This window comes from Lynx rufus, unplaced genomic scaffold (genome assembly GCF_022079265.1).
Source record: "Lynx rufus isolate CCGP_SWC_20201006 ecotype Redwood Valley unplaced genomic scaffold, mLynRuf1.p SCAF_6, whole genome shotgun sequence".
Lineage (NCBI taxonomy): Eukaryota > Metazoa > Chordata > Mammalia > Carnivora > Felidae > Lynx > Lynx rufus.
In genome coordinates this window covers 73215498-73239021 of record NW_025814878.1, presented here as the reverse complement: position 1 = coordinate 73239021, position 23524 = coordinate 73215498, and positions in this window count along the sequence as shown.

The window sequence follows — 23524 nt, the reverse complement described above, 5'->3', positions numbered from 1 at the left end:
AGTATCAAAGAAGTCATTCCACTTGACCAAGGTCAAAGTCATTCAAGAACATATACTCACATTGGTTCAGCTCTTGCCAGTGTATTTTCATTTTTATTCAGTTTCTTAAGAGGGAGTATCTATAAGAAAAATAAGCCAACAATTGATTCTTTTCCTCTTATTTTTTATACTTATAAGTGATTTTTTTTGTAATTTAACTTTATTTTTTATTTTTTAAAATTTACATCCAAATTAGTTACTATATAGTGAAGCAATGATTTCAGGAGTAGATTCCTTAAATGCCCCTTACCCATTTAGCCCTCCCCCCCTCCCACAACCCCTCCAGCAACCCTCAGTTTGTTCTCCATATTTATGAGTCTCTTTTGTTTTGTCCTCCTCCCTGTTTTTATATTTTTGTTTCCCTTCCCTTATGTTCATCTGTTTTGTTTCTAAAGTCTTCATATGAGTGAAGTCATATGATTTTTGTTTTTCTCTGACTGACTAATTTCACTTAGCATAATACCTCCAGTTCCATCCATGTAGTTGCAAATGGCAAGATTTCATTCTTTTTGATTGCCGAGTAATACTCCACTGTATATATATACCACATCTTCTTTATCCATTCATCCAGCGATGGACATTTGGGCTTTTTACATACTTTGGCTATTGTTGATAGTGCTGCTATAAACATGGGGGTGCATGTGTCCCTTTGAAACAGCACACCTGTATCCCTTGGATAAATGCCTAGTAGTGCAATTGCTGGGTCATAGGGTAGTTCTATTTTTAGTTTTTTAAGGAACTTCCATACTGTTTTCAGAGTGGCTGCACCAGCTTGCATTCCCACCAACAATGCAAAAGAGATCCTCTTTCTCCGCATCCTCGCCAACATCTGTTGTTGCCTGAGTTGTTAATGTTACCCATTCTGACAGGTGTCAGGTGGTATCTCATTGTGGTTTTGATTTGTATTTCCCTGATGATGAGTGATGTGGAGCATTTTTTCATGTGTCAGTTGGCCATCTGGATGTCTTCTTTGAAGAAGTGTCTATTCATGTCTTTTGCCCATTTCTTCACTGGATTATTTGTTTTTTGGGTGTTGAGTTTGATAAGTTCTTTGTAGATTTTGGATACTAATCCTTTATCTGATATGTCATTTGCCAATCTCTTCCTCCATTCTGTAGGTTGCCTTTTAGATTTGCTGATTATTTCCTTTGCTGTGCAGAAGCTTTTTATTTTGATGAGGTCCCAGTAGCTCATTTTTGCTTTTGTTTCCCTTGCTTCCAGAGACATATTGAGTAAGAAATTGCTGCGGGCAAGATCAAAGAGGTTTTTGCCTGCTTTCTTCTAGAGAATTTTGATGGCTTCCTGTCTTACATTGAGGTCTTTCATCCATTTTGAGTTTATTTTTGTGTATGGTGTAAGAAAGTGGTCGAGAAACCAGAAGCTGGTTGTTTGAAAGAATTAACAAAATTGATAAACCACTAGCCAGTTTGATCAAGAGGAAAAAGGAAAGGACCCAAATAAGTAAAATCAAGAATGAAAGAGGAGAAATCACAACCAACACAACAGATATAAAAACAATAATAAGAGAATATTATGAGCAATTATAGGCCAATTAAATGGGAAATCTGGAAGAAATGAACAAATCCTAGAAACATATACACTACCAAAATTGAAACAGGAAGAAATAGAAAATTTGAACAGACCCATAACCAGTAAGGAAATTGAATTAGTTATAAAAAATCTGCAAAAAACAAGAGTCCAGGGCCAGATGGCTTTCCAGGGAAATTCTACCAAACATTCAAGGAAGAGTTAACACCTATTCTCTTGAAGCTGTTCCAAAAAATAGAAATGGAAGGAAAACTTCCAAACTCTTTCTATGAAGCCAGCATTACCTTGATTCCAAAACCAGACAGAGACCACACTAAAAAGCAGAACCATAGACCAATTTCCCTGATGAACATGGATGTAAAGATCCTCAACAAGATATTAGCCAACCAGATCCAACAATACATTAAAAAAATTATTCACCACGACCAAGTGGGATTTATACCTGGGATGCAGGGCTGGTTCAATATCCACAAAACAATTAACGTGATTCATCACATCAATAAAAGAAAGGACAAGAACCATATGATCCTCTCAATAGATGCAGAGAAAGCATTTGACAAAATACAGCATCCTTTCTTGATAAAAACCCTCAAGAAAGTAGGGATAGAAGGAGTATACCTCGAGATCATAAAAGCCATATATGAACGACCCAATGCTAATATCATCCTCAATGGGGAAAAACTGACAGCTTTCCCCCTAAGGTCAGGAGCAAGACAGGGATGTCCACTCTCACCACTGTTATTCAACATAGTATTGGAAGTCTTAGCCTCTGCAATCAGACCACACAAAGAAATAAAAGGTATCCAAATCGTCCAGGAGGAGGTCAAACTTTCACTCTTTGCAGATGACATGATACTCTATATGGAAAACCCAAAAGATTCCACCAAAAAACTGCTATAACTGATTCATGAATTCAGCAAAGTTGCAGGATATAAAATCAACACACAGAAATCGGTTGCATTCCTATACACCAACAATGAAGTGACAGAAATCAAGGATTTGATCCCATTTACAGTTGCACCAAAAACCATAAAATACCTAGGAATAAATCTAACCAAACAGGTGAAAAATCTATACACTGAAAACTATAGAAAGCTGATGCAAGAAATTTAAGAAGACACGAAGAAATGGATAAAGATTCCATGCTCCTGGATAGGAAGAAGAAATATTGTTAAAATGTCGATACTACCCAAAGCAATCTACATATTCAATGCAATCCCTATCAAAGTAACACCAGCATTCTTCACAGAGCTAGAACAAATAATCCAAAAATTCGATGGAACCAGTAAAGACCCTGAATAGCCAAAGCAATCTTCAAAAAGAAAACCAAAGCAGGAGGCATCACAATCCCAGACTTCAAGCTATACTACAAAGCTGTAATCATCAAGATAGTATGGTACTGGCACAAGAACAGACACTCAGATCAATGGAACAGAATAGAGAACCCAGAAATGGACCCACAAATGTATGGGCAACTCATCTTTGACAAAGCAGGAAAGAATATCCAATGGAATAAAGAGAGTCTCTTCAGCAAGTGGTGCTGGGAAAACTGGACAGCGGCATGCAGAAGAATGAACCTGGACCACTTTCTTACATAAGTGATTTTTTTTAAGTTATGTCTTTCTTTGGAGATGGAGTTACTTTGCAAGTGAAAATATATGTCTTTCAAACTAAATCCAAAGCCCTAACTGTGGGCTTGGAATACCAGAGAATCTCCCATTATAACTTAGCTCAAAGTTGTTGCAGCATTTGGTTAAGTTACTTACTTGTAAAAGTGACTAGTTACCCTGTTTCTTGATTTTATATACACCATTCCACTTCCCTCACTTGAGAGTAACCTACTTTAGAACAGTGATTGGATATTTCTTTGGTGTAGTCTGTCCATTTGGGATATGAGTCAAATGTTAATATGTTAATATATTATGTACATTAGAAAGAAAATGTTATTTCAATTATATATATTTACCAAAAATTCTATCATACTCCCAACCTTTGGGAAGAGAGTAGTAGCTAGTTTATCCTTCCTATCCACACCCATGCCTACCATGACTCTTTCTAGTGTTTGTATAAAGTAAGAAAACTAAATTAGAAAATTAGCAATATTTCTCCTATTTAAGAATGCTAAACTTACCATCAAAATGACATTATAAGTTTTGGGACATCTGGGTGGCTCAGTCGGTTAAGCGGTCGACTTTGGCTCAGGCATGATCTTGTGGTTTGTGAGTTCAAGCCCTGTGTGGGGTTCTGTGCTGACAGCTCAGAACCTGGAGCCTGCTTCAGATTCTGTGTCTCCCTCTCTCTCTGCCCCTCCCCTACTCACGCTCTTCCTCTCTTTCTCTCTCTCAAAAATAAATAAACATTAAAAAATTTTTTTTAAAGAATGACATTATAAGTTTCATAAAAGGATAACTCTAATGTTAATATTTTAATATTTTTAGAATTTATATATAATTTAATATACATATAATTTTAATATTTAATAATTTAACATTTTTCAAGTACAAATTTGTCAGCTTGTCATGTGTTAGGGCAGGCTGTTATGACTATCATTTAGGGCTGATGCACTAATGCATAATTATCCCATATTATAGCATAACAAACTATCCAAATAATTATTTATATATAATTATGGCAAGTTAATTTGTTTCCCGTTGAATTTATAGGACATGAAATATTTCCAAATGTTTGTGTGTGTTTTCAACACAGTGCCAGAAACATCAACATGTGTCTCTTGAGAAAATTTGCATTAGAAAACAATATACAAATATGTATATTGAACCCCAATAATGAGTATCCTTAAGTAAATCCTAAGCAGTCATTTTCCAACATGTTAAGGTATGGGAGAGTAGGAGGTGGAGGTAGGATTAATTTGCCCTGGCCAGGGCACTGTCAAATGGTTAATATCCTTGTTTAAGTTTCCTGTGATCAGAAGTACAATGAAAGTTCCTATTTGAAACATCATGGGGCAGCAAAGGGCATGGCATGAGGCAATTCAAATCAGGGTCTTTGGGAAAATCCAGAAGTTCAATAGTTTGATGTTATGGCTGAGAACTGGGGATGAGAACAGAACTGATCAGGAACAAACATGAAAGATTTTGAGCAATCCTTCTTAATAACAACTTTGCAATTTCGGTTGGTGGCTGCAAGGCTGTTTATTGGTTTGGAATGGCTTGAAGTGTAAATACATACAAGTTGTATTGTAATAGTGTAGCTTTGGGATAGGGCTACTGAAATCCAGATGTGTCTCTGCTACAAAGGGCATTTGGGCCCTTTTTATGTTGCCAAGAGACCACCTGAGTGTCCCCTTCCCCTCCCATCACCTATCTATTGAAATGCAAGGCTCCAGAGACTAAGACAGCATCTTGTGAATGGTGTTCTACTATTGCTAAACCTTAGAATGACACACACTGCTTTCATCCTTTAAGTATGTATAATATCTAATCTATTCATAATGTCTGTTTGTATTATTTGATTACTGACCTGTTTTCTTTCACATAACTCTCATTACAGAATTCATATACAAAGCTGTCAATAGTAGGAAATACTGTTCATATGGCTGAATTTCGTCCCTTCTTGTGCATTTCAGTATTTAAATCCATTCCTGTTTTTTGTTTTCTCTTTCTTGCTCGACACCTCACATTCGCCTCCAGAATATTCTAAAAATTTAGTGACATCAACTACACATTTAAATCATAATATGGTTATGAAATTGGTCCATAATACTTCAGTGTAGAAATGGACTAAGATTAGAAAAATTTGTTTTGTTTAAATTTGTATAAGTTATCTAATAAAGACAACACATAAAATTTTAAGTAGTTTTTCTTAATCAAGTAAAATAAAATGAGAATAGTTGAATATATTCTTATTAAAATCTGTCAAAGTCAAATTTTCGTGATTCAAAAATGACTGAATAACTACTTCTGATGTTTTTGTTACTCTGAAGTTTTTCCTAAGATACATGAAATATTATTACTAAATAATTTATAGCAGTTTATATAGAGAAAAAACATAAATCGTATGATGCAAATATAAAGTTGGAGAAACTACTTTTGGGTATCATAGAAGTCCTGAAAATATGGAAGGACTAGTCTGGATATATTTGTTATAAAGTGCCAGAGCCCTTATATGCCAGGCCTGATGGGAACTTCAGCAGAATGCTACTCAGAAGAAATCCAGGAAACAGACCAAACAGTGCCTCCCATAATGATATCTCTACCTAGATCACATTTCTTCACAAACTTCTGGGATGTTTCATCACTAAGTTCCTAAAATATGATGAGAACAGCAAAACCAGTCTTGGTACATTTATTAAGCAAGAAAAAGTTGCTTGTATTCTTCCACTTGATCTTGGAAATCCAAGTGAAATTTCATGATCTCAGTTTCTCACTACATGGAGTTTGAAGGCCATTCTGTAGATCATTCTGTTAATGTTATTTCTCAGTGACAGTCATCTGATATGAGAAACATTGTGGAAAGTGGTCTAAATCTGACATCAAAAGGTCTTGATTTTGGTCCTATTTTTCTTAGAATATTCAGAGTCTATCTACATAACCTCAGGGTATAAGCTGAGACCCTGGAGATGAGAACAACAGGCAACAGGTATCCAAACCTGAACAGAGGTGATTGATTACTCATGCATCACTTGCTAAGAGAAAAGAACACCACTTCTGCTACCCTTAGTCTCCTACCCAGCTTCTGACCAAATAAGCCTAGAAATTGATGAATTTCTAGAAATTGATGAAGATGAAAGTGTGAGCTTTCTTTGTTGGGTATTCAGTCAAAAAAAGAGTGCTAAATATAACTAGTTGCTTCCTCATCAGAGAGGAAATAGCAGGAGTCTCCCCACTCCTTCAAGCCATCATATGGGCATCCATGGGTTCATCATGGACCTGCAGACAGTGTCTCCTGGAATTTGAGCCTCACAAAGATTGATGCTTGACTCTACTGGAAGATTCTATGAGGTAGAATGAATGGAACTGTGACTGATAAAAAGTGTTGGGAGTGTTTTTGTTTTCTTTATATGGAAGTTTCTATTTTTTTTCTCTTTATTAAATCCTTTTTAAATTTTATTTAAATCCAAGTTAGTTAACATACAGTGTAATAATGGTTTCAGGAGTAGAATTTAGTAATTCATCACTTACATGTAATACCCAGTTCTCATCCCAACAAATGCCCTCCTTAATGCCCATCCCCCATTTAGCCCATTTCCCTACCCAAAACCCCACCAGCAACCCTCAGATTGTTCTCTGTATTTAAGAATCTCTTATGGTTTGTCTCCCTCTCTGGTTTTATTTTTTCTTTTCTTCTCCCTATGCCCATCTGTTTTGTTTCTTAAATTCCACATGTGAGTGAAATCATATGGTATGTATCATTCTCTGACTATTTCACTTAGCATAATACATTCTAGTATCATCCACATCATTGCAAATGGTAAGATTTCATTAGTTTTTATTGCTGAATAATAGTCCATTGTGTATATATATATACACACATATATATACATATATATATATATATATATATATATATATATATATGTATATACCACATCTTCTTTATCCATTTATCAGTTGATGGACATTTGGGCTTTTTCCATAATTTGGGTATTATTGATAGTACTGTTATTAACATTGGGGTGCATGTATCCCTTCAAGTCAGCATTTTTGTGTCTCTTGGATAATTACCTAGTAGTTTAATTGCTGGATTATAGACTAGTTCTATTTTTAATTTTTTGAGGAAAATCCATCCTGTTTTCTAGAGTGGCTGTGCCAGTTTGCATTCCCACCAGCAGTGCAAAAGTGTTCTACTTTCTCCATATCCTTGCCAACATCTACTATTTCCTGTGTTGTTAATTTTACCATCAAACAGGTCTGAGGTGATATGTCATTATGGTTTTGATTTTTATTTACCTGATGATGGGTGATATTGAGAATTTTTTCATGTGTCTGTTAACCATCTGGATGTCTTCTCTGCAAAAGTGTCTATTCATGTCTTCTGCCCATTTTTTCACTGGATTATTTGTTTTATTGGGTGTTGAGTTTGATGAGTTCCTTACAGATTTGTATACTAACCCTTTATCTGATATGTCATTTGCAAATATCTTCTCCCCTTCCATCAGTTGCCTTTTAGTTTCGCTGATTGTTTCCTTTACTGTGCAGAAGCTTTTGATCTTGATGAGGTCCCAATAGTTCATTTTGGCTTTTGTTTCCCTTGCCTCCAGAGACGTTTCAAGTAAGAAGTTGTTGCCTGTTTTCTCCTCTAGGATTTTTATGGTTTCCTGTCTTACATGTAGGTCTTTCATCCATTTTGAGTTTGTGGTGTAAGAAAGTGTTTATTTTTCTGCATGTGGCTGTCAAGTTTTCCCAATACCATTTACTGAAGAGACTATCTTTTTCCCATTGGATATTCTTTCTTGCTGTTGAAGATTAATTGGCCATACATTTGTGGGTCCATTTCTGCATTTTATGTTTCATTGGAAGAGCCTGAATTTTAGAATTGACAAGATAATGGTGCCAAGTTTACTTGGGAATTAAATGGGTACCACAGAAGGCAGAGAACTCTACAAATAGAACTTCCTGCTAGAGTATCTCTTAAGGTTAATCTCACCTTTGACTAAGAGAAAACTCAAGATAACAGTAGCTTAATGTAGCCTGACTGTATTTATTTGGCAAATAAGTTGCCCAGGGCAGACATAGCACTCTATAGTGTCAACAAGCCAGGCTCCATCTTTTTGTTCCACTATGCATGGTCTCAAGGCAACTTATCCAAGACAGCTGCTTTTAATCCTTATAGGTCTTTGTAGAGATAGTAGGGGTCATACAGCAGAAGAAGAAAAACAGAAAAAAGATTTTTTAAGGATACTTATTAGAAATTAAATACACCAAATATGTACACCATTAGCCAGAGTCAAATCATAATCACACAAAATTACAAGGTAGCTAGATGATCTTTTGGAATATTTCAATTATAAATGAAGGAATCAGCCTGAATCTGATATCTCATACATGAAACCTCAGCTTAATTATGAGATGACTAAAACTATAATATGCCTCATATACAAGTTAGATTTAATTTCACATAGTTTCCTCTGAGTATTCGCTACTGTCTTGTTATTTGACCATGACCTGTCCTCCCTCTGTAGGTCACCACACCTAGTTTCCATGCTCCTGTATTCTGAACAATTGACACAGAACAGCTTTTATTCTATCTTAGGGGAGAAAAAAACCATATTGTGGGGTAAATACTGTAGTCAGGAACAGACTATTTAACTTACTAGACCACATGCTCCTTCTACAGAGTTGAACCTCAGATTAAGGCATCTGGCCTTGTTTTTGTTTTTGTTTTCTCTAAGAATGTAAGATTCTGCCCTAAATTAAAGTTTTCAGGTTGCCAAACACAAAGCCTTTTGAAACTGATCTCAAAGGAACTGTTTTGTTCTAAGATAAAACCCAGCTGCGTTGTTGTGTGATAAATGGATTCTATCCACTCCACAGTTAGACTCTGGCTGAAGTGCCTATCCCCTCCCCACTTAAGGTTTATTAACAAAAGTTCCAACCTGGACCTGGTTGATATAGGATCTGGATCTGATAACATAATGCATCTTAATTTCTTTTTGAGACAGACCTTTTTCTAAAACTAGGGAATGAAAATAAGAGCAATGAAATTACAAGCTATCCACTATTTGGTCAATTAATTTATTTATAGGGTTCATACTCAGACTACTTCCAAAAGATTTTGAGGAAGCTCAGTATTCAGAACTCTATTCTTCCTCTGCTGAGGGTGGTTTCTGGGTTTTGTCTGCGATCTTCTCATCCTCAATAACTTTCATTCCTGTGCCATCTTAGCCACCCACTCCTGATGGTCCCGAAATGCTCCATCTATTATATAATTAATTCCGAAACACCATTGAAATAACTCCAATCTTTATTAACTAATTATTTCCACTCTATATTTTGAGTAGACTTCCAAGACATGTATGGTAACCTCTCCATTATCACCTGACTGCATTCCTCTTTTAATTCCTTTTCACTCAGCTTGTATTTCCCATCTAGCATCTCACTGATTCTCATTCTGCAATTCTGAGTCATGCTTTAATCCTTATTTTTTGTCACCTTCCGTATCCATACACACAGCAGGTCTGCTGGCTCAACAACAAACTATATCTTGAATCTATGTAGCACTCATTTCTTCTGTTATGACCCATAGTCATGTTGCCATCATCTCCTTCCTGAATTACTATACTTACCTTCTGATAGAACTGCCTTCTTGTATTGTTGTCTCCCCCTCCCATCCTGCAGTCATTTCTCTATGCAGCAGTCTGAATTCTTTTTAACTTAATTTTTAAATTAAATTTTTTATCTTGAGATAATTGTATATTCACATACAGTTGTAAGAAATACTACAGAAAAATCCTGGGTATCTTTACCCAGTTTTCTCCACTGATCACATTTCAAAAATCTATAGCACAATATCACGATCAGGATATTGACATTGATATGGGGAAGATACATAACATTTCAATAACCACTAGGATTCCTCTTGTTCTCCTTTATAATCACACATACCTTCCCCTGGTGACCACAGACCTGGTATCCATTTCTATAATTTTGTCACTGAAAAAATGATTTGTAAATGGAAAAGTACCTTTGGGTTTGGCTTTTTCACTCTGCATAATTATCTAGAGATTCATCCAGGTTGTACATATGTCAATAATTCATTCTTTTTTTTTTGTTGCTGATTAGTATTCAATGGTATGTATGAACTACATTTTGTGTAATCATTCACTATTTGAAAACATGTGTTTACAGGTTTGGGCTATTACAAATGTTAATAAAGCTGCTATAAACATTTGTGTACAGGTTTTTATGTGAACATAACTCAGCAATGTAATTTCTGGGTTTAAGGTCATGCATGTTTAGTTTTCTGAGTAACTGTGAAGTGGTTTTCCAGAGTGTCTGTACCATTTTACCTTCCCATTAGCAGTATATGAATGATCCAATTTTTCTGCATCCTTGCCAGCATTTGGTGTTGTCTTTATTTTTATTTTAGATATTCTGATAGACATCTAGTGATATATCATTGTGGTTTACCTTACATTTTCCCAAAGACTAATGATACTAAACATATTTTAATGTGTTCATTTTCCATCTGTATATCTTCTTTGGTGAAGTCTGGTCATGTATTTTCCCATTTTCTATTTGGAATGTTTGTTTGTTTTACTTACTATTGAGTCTTGAAAGTTCTTTTGCTTTTGTTCTAGATAGTTCTCTTGACATTTTTTACTATAGTGAGTCTTCTAATTCATGTACATGGTAGATCTCTCCATTAATTTAAATCTTTGATTTTTTTCATCAGTATTGTATTGTTGTCAGCATACAAGTCTTGTATATGGTTTACTACATTCACAGTCGGGTGTTTTTATTTTTGAGCAATTGTAAATGCTATTGCACATTTGATTTTAGTATCTGTGTGCTCTATTGTTAGTCTATTGAAATACAACTCTTTTTTAAAAATGTTTATTTATTTTTGAGAGAGAGAGAACAGAGCAAATGGAGGAGGGGCAGAGAGAGAGGAAGACATAGAATCTGTAGCAGGATCGAGGCTCTGAGCTGTCAGCACAGATCCCCATGTGAGGCTCAAACTCGTGAACTGAGAGATCATGACCTGAACCAAAATTGGACACTTAACTGACTGAACCACCCAGGTACTCCATAGAAATACAACTTTTTATGTCTGTCATGTATCCTGTGACTTTGATGTACTCATTTATTAGTTCTAAGAATTTTTCTTTATAGATTCTTTGGGTTTATCTACGTAGACAATCATGAAATCTGTATATAGGGACAGTTTTATTTCTTCCCTTAAGATATGTATGCTTTCAATTTTCTTTTATTATGTTATTACACTGACTGGTGCTTCTATAATTATGTTGTATAAGGGTGGTGAGGGAAGATAATTCTTATTGTATTTCTACCTCAGGTAATACGTAGTCTTTCACTATTAAGTGTAATATAAATTGTAGATTTTTTTGTAGTGCTGATTATCAAATTAAGGAAATCGTTCTGTCTTTGTTTTTCCAAAAGTTTTGTCATAAATAAGTTTTGAGGATTCCTAGTTTCAGTTCTGGCATGTAAAGAGCTTGGAAGTCATTACTTCCATGTTACAACAAGAAAAAATGCTGAACAAACTGAAAGTCAATTCCTTTTTTTGGACCCATTAGAAGATTGACGTTCTTAGATCAAACTACCACTCCAAATCTGAAGATGAATATAGAAAATCATAGTTGAGATCAGTCTATCAGAAACAGAAGCTGCTGGAACCATTGCTGTTAGATAAACTTAAGTGACTATTTTGTCAAATTGCTAGAAGCAGAATGTACACTAGTGTAAGAGTGGGAAACTCTTGGGGCTTCAGTCTTAAAGGGTCCTAAGACTTTCATGAGTTGTGCCTGTGGAAACCTCACCCACTTTTCATAGTGAAGAAATAAGAAAAAAATTCCTTGTGTTTCTGTCAGAGGGAGGAGAAAACTAACCTTTCTGAGATATTCCCAAAGAATTCACCATAAGAAAAACCAATATTCTAAGAGAAGTAGCTTTACAATAGCCTTATTTATTATGGGGGAAAGGAAGTTTCCCATCTCTAACTCCCTCCAGACTTCTTGTCTCACCTGGGGGCAGGCAAGGATAACAGAAGCTAAGAAACAATTCTGATGATCGCAGCCCAGGGACATAGGTCCACTAAAGACTGAGACTTAATCACAGAAATACAGAATACTTCCCACTCACTCACACAGCTTCCCCCCACATGAACAGGGCTTAATGTGATAACAGTGGATTATAGCTGAAAGAATTGCAAGGATCAATCTTTACTTAAGGAGGGATTAATAGGAAAACCCAAAGGCAACAAATGAGACAAAATCAAGAACACTAGCATTTGAGCCTCTGGCAACTATAGCCACAACAAACATTAAACACAGCTGGACTCCTAGTCACAATCACATAAAACCTTACACTAAAAGCCTATTTAACTCTAGACCTATTTTTCAATATATTGTGTATGGCTTTCAATATAAGCCATAATAAAAGACAAGAAAAACACAGGCTGAAAAGACAAAACAAGTATTATAATCAGATTCAAATATGGCAGAGATGTTGCAATTATCAAACTAGGAATTTAAAATAGCTGTGATTAATATGTTAAGGGCTCCAATGGAAAAATATAGAAAACTAAGAAAGAATCAAAGGAAATGCTAGTAATCACAAAGACTGTAACATAAATTAAAACATGCCTTTGATGGATTCATCAATAGACTGGACACTGGTGAAGAAAGAATCAGTGAGCTTGAAGATATGTCAGTATAAACGTCCAAAACTGAAATGCAAAGAGAAAAAAAAGAATGAAAACACACACACAAAAAAACTGCATGGACAATTTCAAAACATGTAACATATGCTTTATTAGAATAACAGAGGGAAAATGTAGATATAAGGCAGCAAAAGTAATATTTTGCTTAAGGTCATTAATTATTAGGAAAATGCAAATCAAATGCCACAGTGAGGTATCATTCCATACCTCCTATTACAGGTATAATAATAAGAAGAAAATAACTGTTGGAGAGAAATTGAACCCATGTATATTGCTGCTGGGAATATAACATGGTTCAGACACTGTGGAAAATAATTTTTCAGTTCCTCAAAAAAGTTAAACACAGAGTTACCACATGGCCTAAAATTCCACTTCTAGATGTATATCCCCAAAATTAAACCAGATACTCAACAAATACATGCACAAGTATGTTCATAGCAGCACTATTCACAGTAGCCAAATGTGGAAACAGTTTAAATGTCCATCACTAGATGAACGGATACATAAACTGGTATATACAGCTATAAAGAGGAATGAAGAGCTGATACTTGCTACAATATACATGCACATTTTGCTAAGTGAAAGATGCTAGGTCACTTACGGTATAATTTCATTTACATGAAATGTCCAGAATAGGTAAATCCATAGAGATAAAATGCAGATTGGTGATTGGTAGGCACTGAGGGAGGGAGGAAAGGGAGAATAACTGGTTAATTGGTATGGAGTTTCCTTCTGGGGTGATGACAGTTTTGGAACTAGATGAAGGTGATGGGTGCACAGATTGTACTAAATGCCACTGAACTGTTCACTTCAAAATGTCTAATTTTTTATTATGAGAATTTTACCTGAAGAAAAGAAAAAGTATTATAAAAGTCAGTGGCTAAAAACCAAACATAAAAACAAAGTTTAAAAAGCAGCTAGGGATAGGGGCGCCTGGGTGGCACAGTCAGCTAAGCGACTCTTGATCTCAGGTCACAATCTCAGGGTTCGTGAGTTCAAGCACCGCATTAGGCTCTGCACTGATGGCGCTGAGTCTGCTTGGTATTCTGTCTCTCCTTCTTCTCTGCCCTTCCCCCACTTGTGTTCTCTCTCTCTCTCTCTCTCTCGCTCTCTCAAGGTAAATAAAAAAAAACTTAATTTAAAAAATTTAAAAAGCAGCTAAGGATACAAAGTTATGTAGGGAACAAAAACACTAATTATGGTAAATCTTTCAATAAAAATAGTGGAGTCCAAATGAAAATAGAAACATATTTTTAAGTGCCAAACACAAATAAATAACCAAACTAACCTGTCAACTAGAATTCTATATCCAGCAAACAAGATCTTCCAAAACTAAGAGTGAAATAAAGGTATATTTAGAAAAATAAAAGATGAGAGAATCACTCACCAGCACACACCTTCACAATAAGTAATGCTAAAGGAAGTTCTTTGGGCTGAAGGGAACGGTCACTAGATGACAATTGAAATCAATGGAAAGACATAAATAGCCCAGCAAGTGGCAAATACATTAATAAATATAAAAGGTTATAACTTTTCTTATATTAATTTTTATTAAATAAGTAAAATTGTCTCTTTAAGCAAAAAAATTAAAAATAAAATTGTATTATCAAGATAATATATGTTCATATATAATATAGGCAAATATAACCCAACTAATGGGGATAGGACAATTGAATTATACGGGTTAAGTGTTCATTTATATTACCCGAAGTAATATAATAATAAACATAGGCAGGTATATCAAACGAATCAATAGAGAAATTAAAATGGAAAACTAAGTAGTCCATTAAATAATTAAAAATATGAAAAGAAAAATAACAACAAACATTTTAACTATCAAGATCGAGCAAGCGCTGAGCCACTGGGGAAGGGGCAGAGAAAAAAGGAGACAGAGGATCTGAAGAGGGCTCTGGCCTGACAGCAGAGAGCCCCCATACAGGGCTGGAACTCATGAACCATGAGATCACGATCTAGGCCAAAGTCAGATGCGTAACCGACTGTGCCACCCAGGTGCTCCAAGAATGGAAAAATTTTAAGATATGCTTAGGGAATAGTGAATAAAATAGACTCAATGAATCTCCCCAAGATAAGCCGTTATATCTAAACATGAAAATGATTACAATTTCTTTTTCCTCCATATCCATAGACATCACTTTCTAGTTCGCTGCCTCAGAGGAGCATAAAACTTAAAATTAAAACTGAAGTTTTAAAGAAATGACACCTAGTGTTGACATTCTAAATTTTTAGTTAATCTTGGAAGAAGAGAAAGAGCAGTTAATTTGTGAAAAAAGTACTTTTTCTTTAAATGGTTTTCTTTAAATGAATTATAAGGCGGTGAGGAGAAATCTTGCATAAATGAGTGATGGTGAATGAATGAAAGGTGGATAAACATTGTCACTTGACAGATTCAAAGAGATATATGACATTAGCTATCATGGAGAATTAAAGCATGAAAGCAGGAATTGGAAAAAGATGAATAAGAAGTTACAGTAATGCAGAAAAATATGATGTTATCAAAGGATGGATGAGAGAGTTGGCAATAGAGCAAACAACATGGATTCAGAGGCTGTAAATTGACTTACAAATGTGATCTCAACAAGCCATTTCCTTCATTCTTCTCTGCTGTCTTCATCTCTTAGACCTCCATAGCTTTCTCACAGTCTGTATGGTGAACTAACTTAGTAATGAAAGCAAAATTCCATAACAGTTTTTTGTTGGATTTAGGTAGGACTCAGATCACAGAGATTGAGATTAAATAATTCATGAATGGTATAAAGATGATCGTGGAATTTTGCTGAAGAATTTAAATTTGGAAGGAAAGCAAAGCACAGGATTTGGTTAAGAAAATAGGATCAAGTGAAGTATTTTAGGGTTTGTTTATCTGGGGTCGGTTTTTAAAATTTGTCTCCTATAAACTGGAGTGCAATAGCACATCTGAAGATTTGTGACTGATAGTTTTGTGAGAGAAAAAAAGGCTTAGAGAGTGATTTTGGGAGAACATTTCCTGAATTGATGATCATAATCATTGCCAATTAGCAGTAAAGTTCATTTCATTGTGGATTTTAAAAGTATATAAGTATAAATAATGCACAGTTTTGTGTGTATGTGTGTGTTAGACTGTTTTGAGAATTGGATAAAAACATCAGAGGTCTTTACTAGATATTATATACATATAACACATATGTACACACACATATATGAAATTACACAATTTTAGTTGTTGACAAACCCCTCAAAGTGCATTTAATGAGGAGTACAGTTACCCCTGGTTAAGAGTCCCTGCTCTATAGTTACTGGTGACTGTGTATCTTTCTATGAACACAAAAGTAATTGTAACATTATTTAGTGCAACAAAAATATTAAAAATTTACATCAGTATTTTTGAAGTGAAGATGTATCATACCATATTTCTCTACAATATAATGAAAAAAAGTTATGTCAAATATGCTTAAAAAGCTGTTCTATTTTAGCCTTCAGTGGATTAGAAAGGCAGTTCAGTAGTTTTGAAAGTGAATAATTACAGAGTAGAGCAAGACAGACCTAGAGAGCTCAACTTAGAACTTGAGAACAATGATGTATGTGGTTTACAGAAGTAGGCACATGTGAAGAATGAGGGAATGCATGAGTGAATGAGTGAGTGAATTAATGAAATGCAAAGGCTTTCAGAGCCAGGTAAGAAAAATGGCAACGCCACAATGATACTGAGGTGCCAAGGGGGTTACTGAGTTTTTTATGTCCAGGCAGCTTTAAGTCCAAAGACCAGCTGTGACTACAGAGTAATCCATCTTTTAGCCTCTGATATAAACTCAAAATATCTGTGCCTTTATGCCTTTCTGCAGCTGAAGACTTTCTTCTTTTTTTTTTAATAAAACATACCTTCTCCTCAACAAATGAACTCCCACACCCCATTCCACCTTCCCCCATGTTACCTTCCTAATCAGACTCAACCACTGAAGGATTTAAAACTTGGCCAGTTGTAAGCGGAAAAAGTCTCTCTTCTATGAAACTGTGTCTGCAAAGACTGGCTTTTGCCCAAGCCACAGGAACTTTAAACAGTCTGCTAGCTCAGTCAGCATAGACAGGTTCAAGCAGAGTGGGATAAAAAGCTGCTACCAGGCTTTTAATCTTGCAGGTTGCAGGAGCCCTTGATGTTTTAGGTCTTATTCTCTTGAAGATGGTTTATAAATGTACAACAGAAGAGTCAAAAACTGCTAAAATCTATTGGTATGTATATCAAAATAGGGGCAAGTGGAAAGAAAACCAGATAATGAAGATGAGTGTTTATTCAGATCCAGATGACTATTCAGACGACCAGACTGCTTAATAGTTAAAATTCTGATTTGGCATTTAATTCAACTCCAGAATTTTTCAAAAACCACTCTAATTTTCACTTCATGAAATAGAAGAATGAGACTAGCTCTGACCCCGTCTTTGACAGTCAGTGCCTATGTGACTTCTGATATCTTAGCATCTCTGAGCATCCATATCTTTATCTGTAAAACAGGATAACTGTTCTATCTGTTGAATGTGTGAATGAAGCATCAGAGACACACAGAGAAGCTGTTCCGTAATTAATCCTCTTTCTTACTGTTAAAGTTATGTCACTTAGTTGGCTTGCTGACTAAGTTATGTCACTATGCTGACATTTGGGACACCTTACCTTTTAAAATATTTAATTGGATATGTAAAATATAATATGACTTCCATTAGAACTCATACTTGACACACAATTTTAGGAAGCATTGATCTACATTTGTCATGCTGGTGAGATTTGTAGCTTAAACATTAAATTCACTAACGACATCTAAAATATTCTGATCATTTCTAAGGTTAGTCTTTATAGTACAGGTGTTGAGTGTGTAAGTGTTGCATTTTAAGAGGGAGTAAAGATTTTCCTTTCTCTAGAAGCTAAAAATAAGATGCAGAAAAGAAACACAATGTGGCATTTGGGAACCTGATTCATTCTGATCAACAAAGTATATCCTCCATCAAGAAGGCCTTCTTCATACATTGTTTCAAAACGCTTCTTTTTCACGATTAGATTATTTCATTTCTTTTAGACACATACTGTCTACAAACCGTTTTTCTCTCATCCCATTATTGACACAAAGAATAGGAAACAAACCACTTCTAAAATGTAATGATGTACATTATACTCTTGTTATTCATTTAGCCCCAGCAGGTTGACCTATCAGGTATTGTGAAGGACTCATCCCACATTATCCATCATGTATCATCTATCTATCATCTGTCTATCGTCTATTTAGTAGGCTTCATGCCCAGCACAGAGCCCAATGCAGGACTTGAATGCATGATCCTGATATCAAGACCTGAGTTGAGATCAAGAGTCACATGCTTCATCTATTGAACCACCCAGTACCCCCCCCACTTAATTTTTCAAATCTAAAAAATGAAACAAATCTCAGAAGTTATATTTGAGTGTAGATGAAACTTTATAAAAGTAAAGTCTTTTTTTGGAATGATATAATAAATCATCTAGAGTTTTTTTTAAAAATGAGGTTACCTTATCTAGATGTAATATTCGAACATAAATAGACCAAGTTGCTTCAAATATATGTCTGGGAAAAACTTATCAGGAAGAAGTATACAAAAATAGAAGTAGGTAAGAAAATTTAGAAGGTGATTTGTGAATTGTCCTCTGAGAAGATGAAGATCTTTACAATAATCTGGAGAGAGTTATAACAATATAATTACTTTATAGTCTATGCATCTATTCTTTATTGTGCTCAGTTTCTGCCCTTTTCCGCTTTCAGATCCCTTTCTAGCTCAATATCTTTATTTTTTAAAATATTTTATTTAGGGTGCCTGAGTGGCTGTCAGTCAGTTAAGCGTCCAACATCGGCTCAGGTCATGATCTCATGGTTCATGAGTTTGAGCCCCATGTCAGGCTCTCTGGCCGCAACACAGAGCCTGCTTCAAATCCTCTGTCTCCCACTCTCTGGCCTTCACCCACTCATGCTCTCTCTCTCTCTAAAAAATAAGTAAACATTAAAAAAATATTTTATTTATTTAAGTAATATCCGCACCCAACATAGGGCTTGAGCTTACAACCCTGAAATCAAGTGCTCTTCTCACTGAGCCAGCCTGACTCCCCTCTAGCTAACTATCTTTAAAGACTGTATTCACATTTCTTTTTTGTGTAGTAACTCTGAATATACTGATCACAAAGTAAAATGACATTTATTGCCTTAGGTTGCTCCAGCTACGGTGGGTGTAGTTAAAAATGTACTGAAATATTGTTTCAGCAGGGCCTGTGAATATTGTACGCAAATATTCTTTGCAGATACAGAGGTCTGAGAATTTTTATTATCCACTTAGAGTACCTCAGATTGAATCACACTAAGTTCATGTGTCAGAAGTTGGAAAAGATGATCTGTTTAAAACAATTATGCAACCAGCAGGTGTCTACATTAATGGCAAAGAGCTTTGCCGTTTTCTCATTGAGTTACATTTAATTCAGCTGGCTCATGGGACAGCTGACAGGATGTGATGGGAACTAGCCATAGTCTGTCCCTAAAAAAGCCCAACTGTGTTTCATTTTATAATGGTTTGTCTCACTTTCCCCTACAACATCCTAGTGATAGTAACGAATCATATGAACTTCTTTGAAACAAGCATCATCTTATCACCTTCTCACATATGTCCTTGTCACACAGTTGTCCTTTTCCTTCTTTGCAGGCTGCCCTTTTTCTGATTGTGTTTTTGCCCTGGCAGGCTGCAGCCGTTTGTAGCAAGAGTGACTAAAACCTTTAGAAGTGGAGATGAAGACTTGGGAACCACAGTGTTTACCAAAAGAAAAAGAAAGAGAAAGTTGGCCACCGCACACACTTATCCAATTGTTTTTATGATTTCTTTAGAACAAGGAAAATGATGCTCACAGCTGCATTCCAGCGGGTGTGTGTGTGGTGGGTGGGAAAGCTGTGGAGAGGAAAGAAGGCAGGCAGGGTGCTCCAGTGACCTGGATAAAGTTACTCGATTACAACAATTCATTTTTCTCTAAATCACTCTCAAGCGAAAAAATAATCCAAAATCAGGACAAGGGAATGGAAAAGCTTCATAGTTTGGGACTCTATGACATAGTGTGAAACACATTCATAATGAATCAGAGGCATTATTAGTTCTAAAAGGATCCTTAACATCATTATTTATTTTATTTTGTTTGAAATGTTGAGAGGAAAGTGTAAGTGGGATTTGAAACACGTCTTATTTGACTACTCTTTGAGAGAGGGAGAGGGGCGGAGGGAGAGAGAATCTTAAACAGGCTCTATGCCCAGCACAGAGCCCGATGCGGGGTTCAGTCTCATGACCATGAGATCATGACCTGCGCCGAAATCAACAGTCAGTCGCTCAACCTACTGAGCCACCCAGGCGCCCCTGATTTGAGTATTTTTTAACAATTCTTATGGCACAGACCCTATCGAGCTGTGCAAAATGACTGTGATGAAATTTGAAGCTATGTAGAGATTGAGATGATTCACTTTCTGCACACAGAGCAAACACCGACATTCAGCACAAAGGTAGTAAGTCACAGTAATAATCCAAGATTACCCAGAGGGAAGAAAAAAACTAAAATAATATTTTTGTTTTTCAAAATGTGGATTTTCTTTCCTTCTCTGAGTCTGCCCTCTCATCACTGAACAGGGTGGAGGGGGGGAACATCAGCGTCTACAAGAACACCACAAGAGTAATTAATGAATTTTATAAAGGGTTTGTATAAACACTTGCAGGTTTTTATAAGGGAAATAATATTGACTTGTGTTGTATCCTATGCCCAATAATGTGGAATGATTTCTTCTGGGTTACAGTGTTAAAGGAATTGGCAAACCCAAAACCTTTCATTGAAAATAAGGCTGCTTTCTGAAGCAAAGGTTGGCTTTGTCTTAAAACATGTTTCCTTTAAATGGACTTTGGTGGATGAGCTAATGCAATGATAATAAGGCAAAGAAGTTTAAAAAAGTAGGAACGAGTTTGAATTTAGAAACTGTGACACAGGCTTTAGGTATTCATCAATTTGCAGTATGCTTGCTAGCCTGTCTTTTTGTAGGCAGAAGTAGTTACATACATCATAAAACCTGGATTAGAGGTTGGATGTCAATGTATTTAATTAGCTGAATAACAATTCCTATAAATTACTCAATATTTCAAATGTGTCCATAACGATTTAAAAAAAAAATTACCTTAGCTCCTTGTCTCTTAAGATCTCAAAGTTTTGATATTAGCTTGACTTTTAAAAGCTAAAGGATCACAAATTAATGCAAAATTTCCCTGAAGTCAAAGCAGGTATTTGAAAGAAGTTAACTGGGTATGATCTTCCTCTGGGGTTGAGGCACACAAACAGGAGAGTCTACTTTTTTTTTTCCCAAAACGAACTTTTTCCTAATTTATCTTTGCCTTCCTTTCTAATTACTTGTCTTATATCTGTGGGTTAGAGTTAAAAGAACAGTAATTAATTTGTCCCTCTCACTTACTAGTGTAATAAAATAACCTAAAAAGTATTCTGTGCTCATACTGCTGTTTGACTCCGTTAAAATAGCACCAGTTCTTAGATGTTTTTATAGCCAGTCCCTAAGACCTTCCAAACCAAGTGAATAAATCCTCAATAAATTGTCTGACATTTTCAAGTGCTAAAATTGTTCAAATAGTTTCCTATATCCTGTGCCCCTCCTCATTTTATTTCACATCTGTGTTTGCCACTAATTAATACCATCTCGTTTTTTATTATTCTTTAAATAGAGAGGCTTTAGAAAATATTTCCCTCTAAGAAATATCTGTTATACAATTTTTTTTTATTGCTATGCAGGTTAATTTGACAGCCTTGGTTCTGCCCCCACCCCTTGAGCAAGAAAATTTTGAGTTCCTCCCTTCAGAAACTAGTGTGGAGTAAAGTTGTGTTTATATTTAGAGCAAAGTAACAGATATTTGTCTAATTTACTTATATATAAATATGATTTTTATATAAAGTTTGATTATGTTTCCTTTTGAATTTTGTGTACATTGGACCCAAAATGCTAAATTAAAAATCAAGCAATAAAGTTTAATTTAAAAATTATGTCTTTTATTTTTGACTTTTTATGAGTCTTATAATACCACACCAAGCCTTTCACCCCCCCCCCTTTTTTTTTCCAGTAAAGTCCTTCAGTAGGTACTGCAAAGAAACAGTTACTCAGGTTACTGACCTCTTTTTTATTGGGACGTGTGTGTGTGTTGAAGGATTTCACACTTATTTTCAGTAATGTTAAAAAAGAATTATATTGTGAATATGTATGATGCCATTTATTCTGTTTTTCCTCATATTCAACTTATTTTCATATGCATAATAAAGCTTGCTTATAACAGGAGCTCCTATAAAGATTTCCTTATCACTCTTCTGTAATCTATTCCACATATATATCACACACACAGGCAGTCTACATCTTAAAAATTAAAACCAGATTCACTAATAACTGTACAATCCTAAACTGTAAATCCTGTGGATGCCTTACACAAAGGTATTGAGGATAGAGACACATGCTAAAAGATTCAAGATTATGAATCAAGACACCAGAACTATACAAGAAAAGATGAAGACAAAAAAAATGAAAGAACGAAAAAATATGAATAGTTTTCTGTTATATTTACATGGTGTCTGTTTTTCAAATGGGTATGGGACAGAACAGGGAGCAAACGCAATAACTCTTCCTTTTGTTTTCTTTCTACTCTCAAACATTTTGCACGTCCTAGTGAGCCAACAATTGGACATGAAAGTCATACAAGAATTGTAATAGTAATAGGAAAAAGAGTATGTATTTTTGCAAAACATCACTTTTCATTCCAGCAGGAGAAAGTATGCGCGGCTGTTTATCTTGGTTTTGCTGCTGCTTTGCACTGTCCAATATGGGCTGGCTGTCTGGAGAGCTTTCCACAGTCGCTTACAAGAGCTTCACTATTCATCAGGGCAATAAGGAGATGCTTTTGAGTGTGTTGAGTTAAAAGCTCCATTTAGTCTTTCTTTCACTCAATCTGCTTATGTAACTTAAATATTTTTAGTGCCCAGGAGTTCAAAGCAACTAATGTGTTGTGTTTCAGGATGACAAATAGAACACACTAAAAACAGCATTAGAATGTTTTCCTAAGCAAGTTTCAGGGAAATGTGCGGTGCTCTGAATGGGACTCCACATAGCATTTTGGCCCTAGAGCGTTTCCTTCCTTGTGCTCAGGCCTGAATGACTCATTGTGCCTGGCCTTCCCTGCTCTCCAATAGACCTGAGCCTGACCACGAACAAGCAAGAAGCATAAGCTGAATTCATATGTGGCTCCCAAGTGACAGAAAGGAAATATTCCTTCTGGTAATTTATTGATGAGCTAAGTCCAGATGTAGATGCTTGTTTCACTGAACAGGGCGTCTTCGCAGCTTGGCTCTCCTTTTGAATGGCAGCCAAGGAATTCCTACCAGGAGTTACCAAGAAAACACACTCTTTCTTACTGAGGTTTGAGATATGAATAGCCTTGGAGAATTAATCCAATCTAGGGAACATAGTAAGAGGCTTTTCTGCTGTAGACTGTTAGCAGAAAG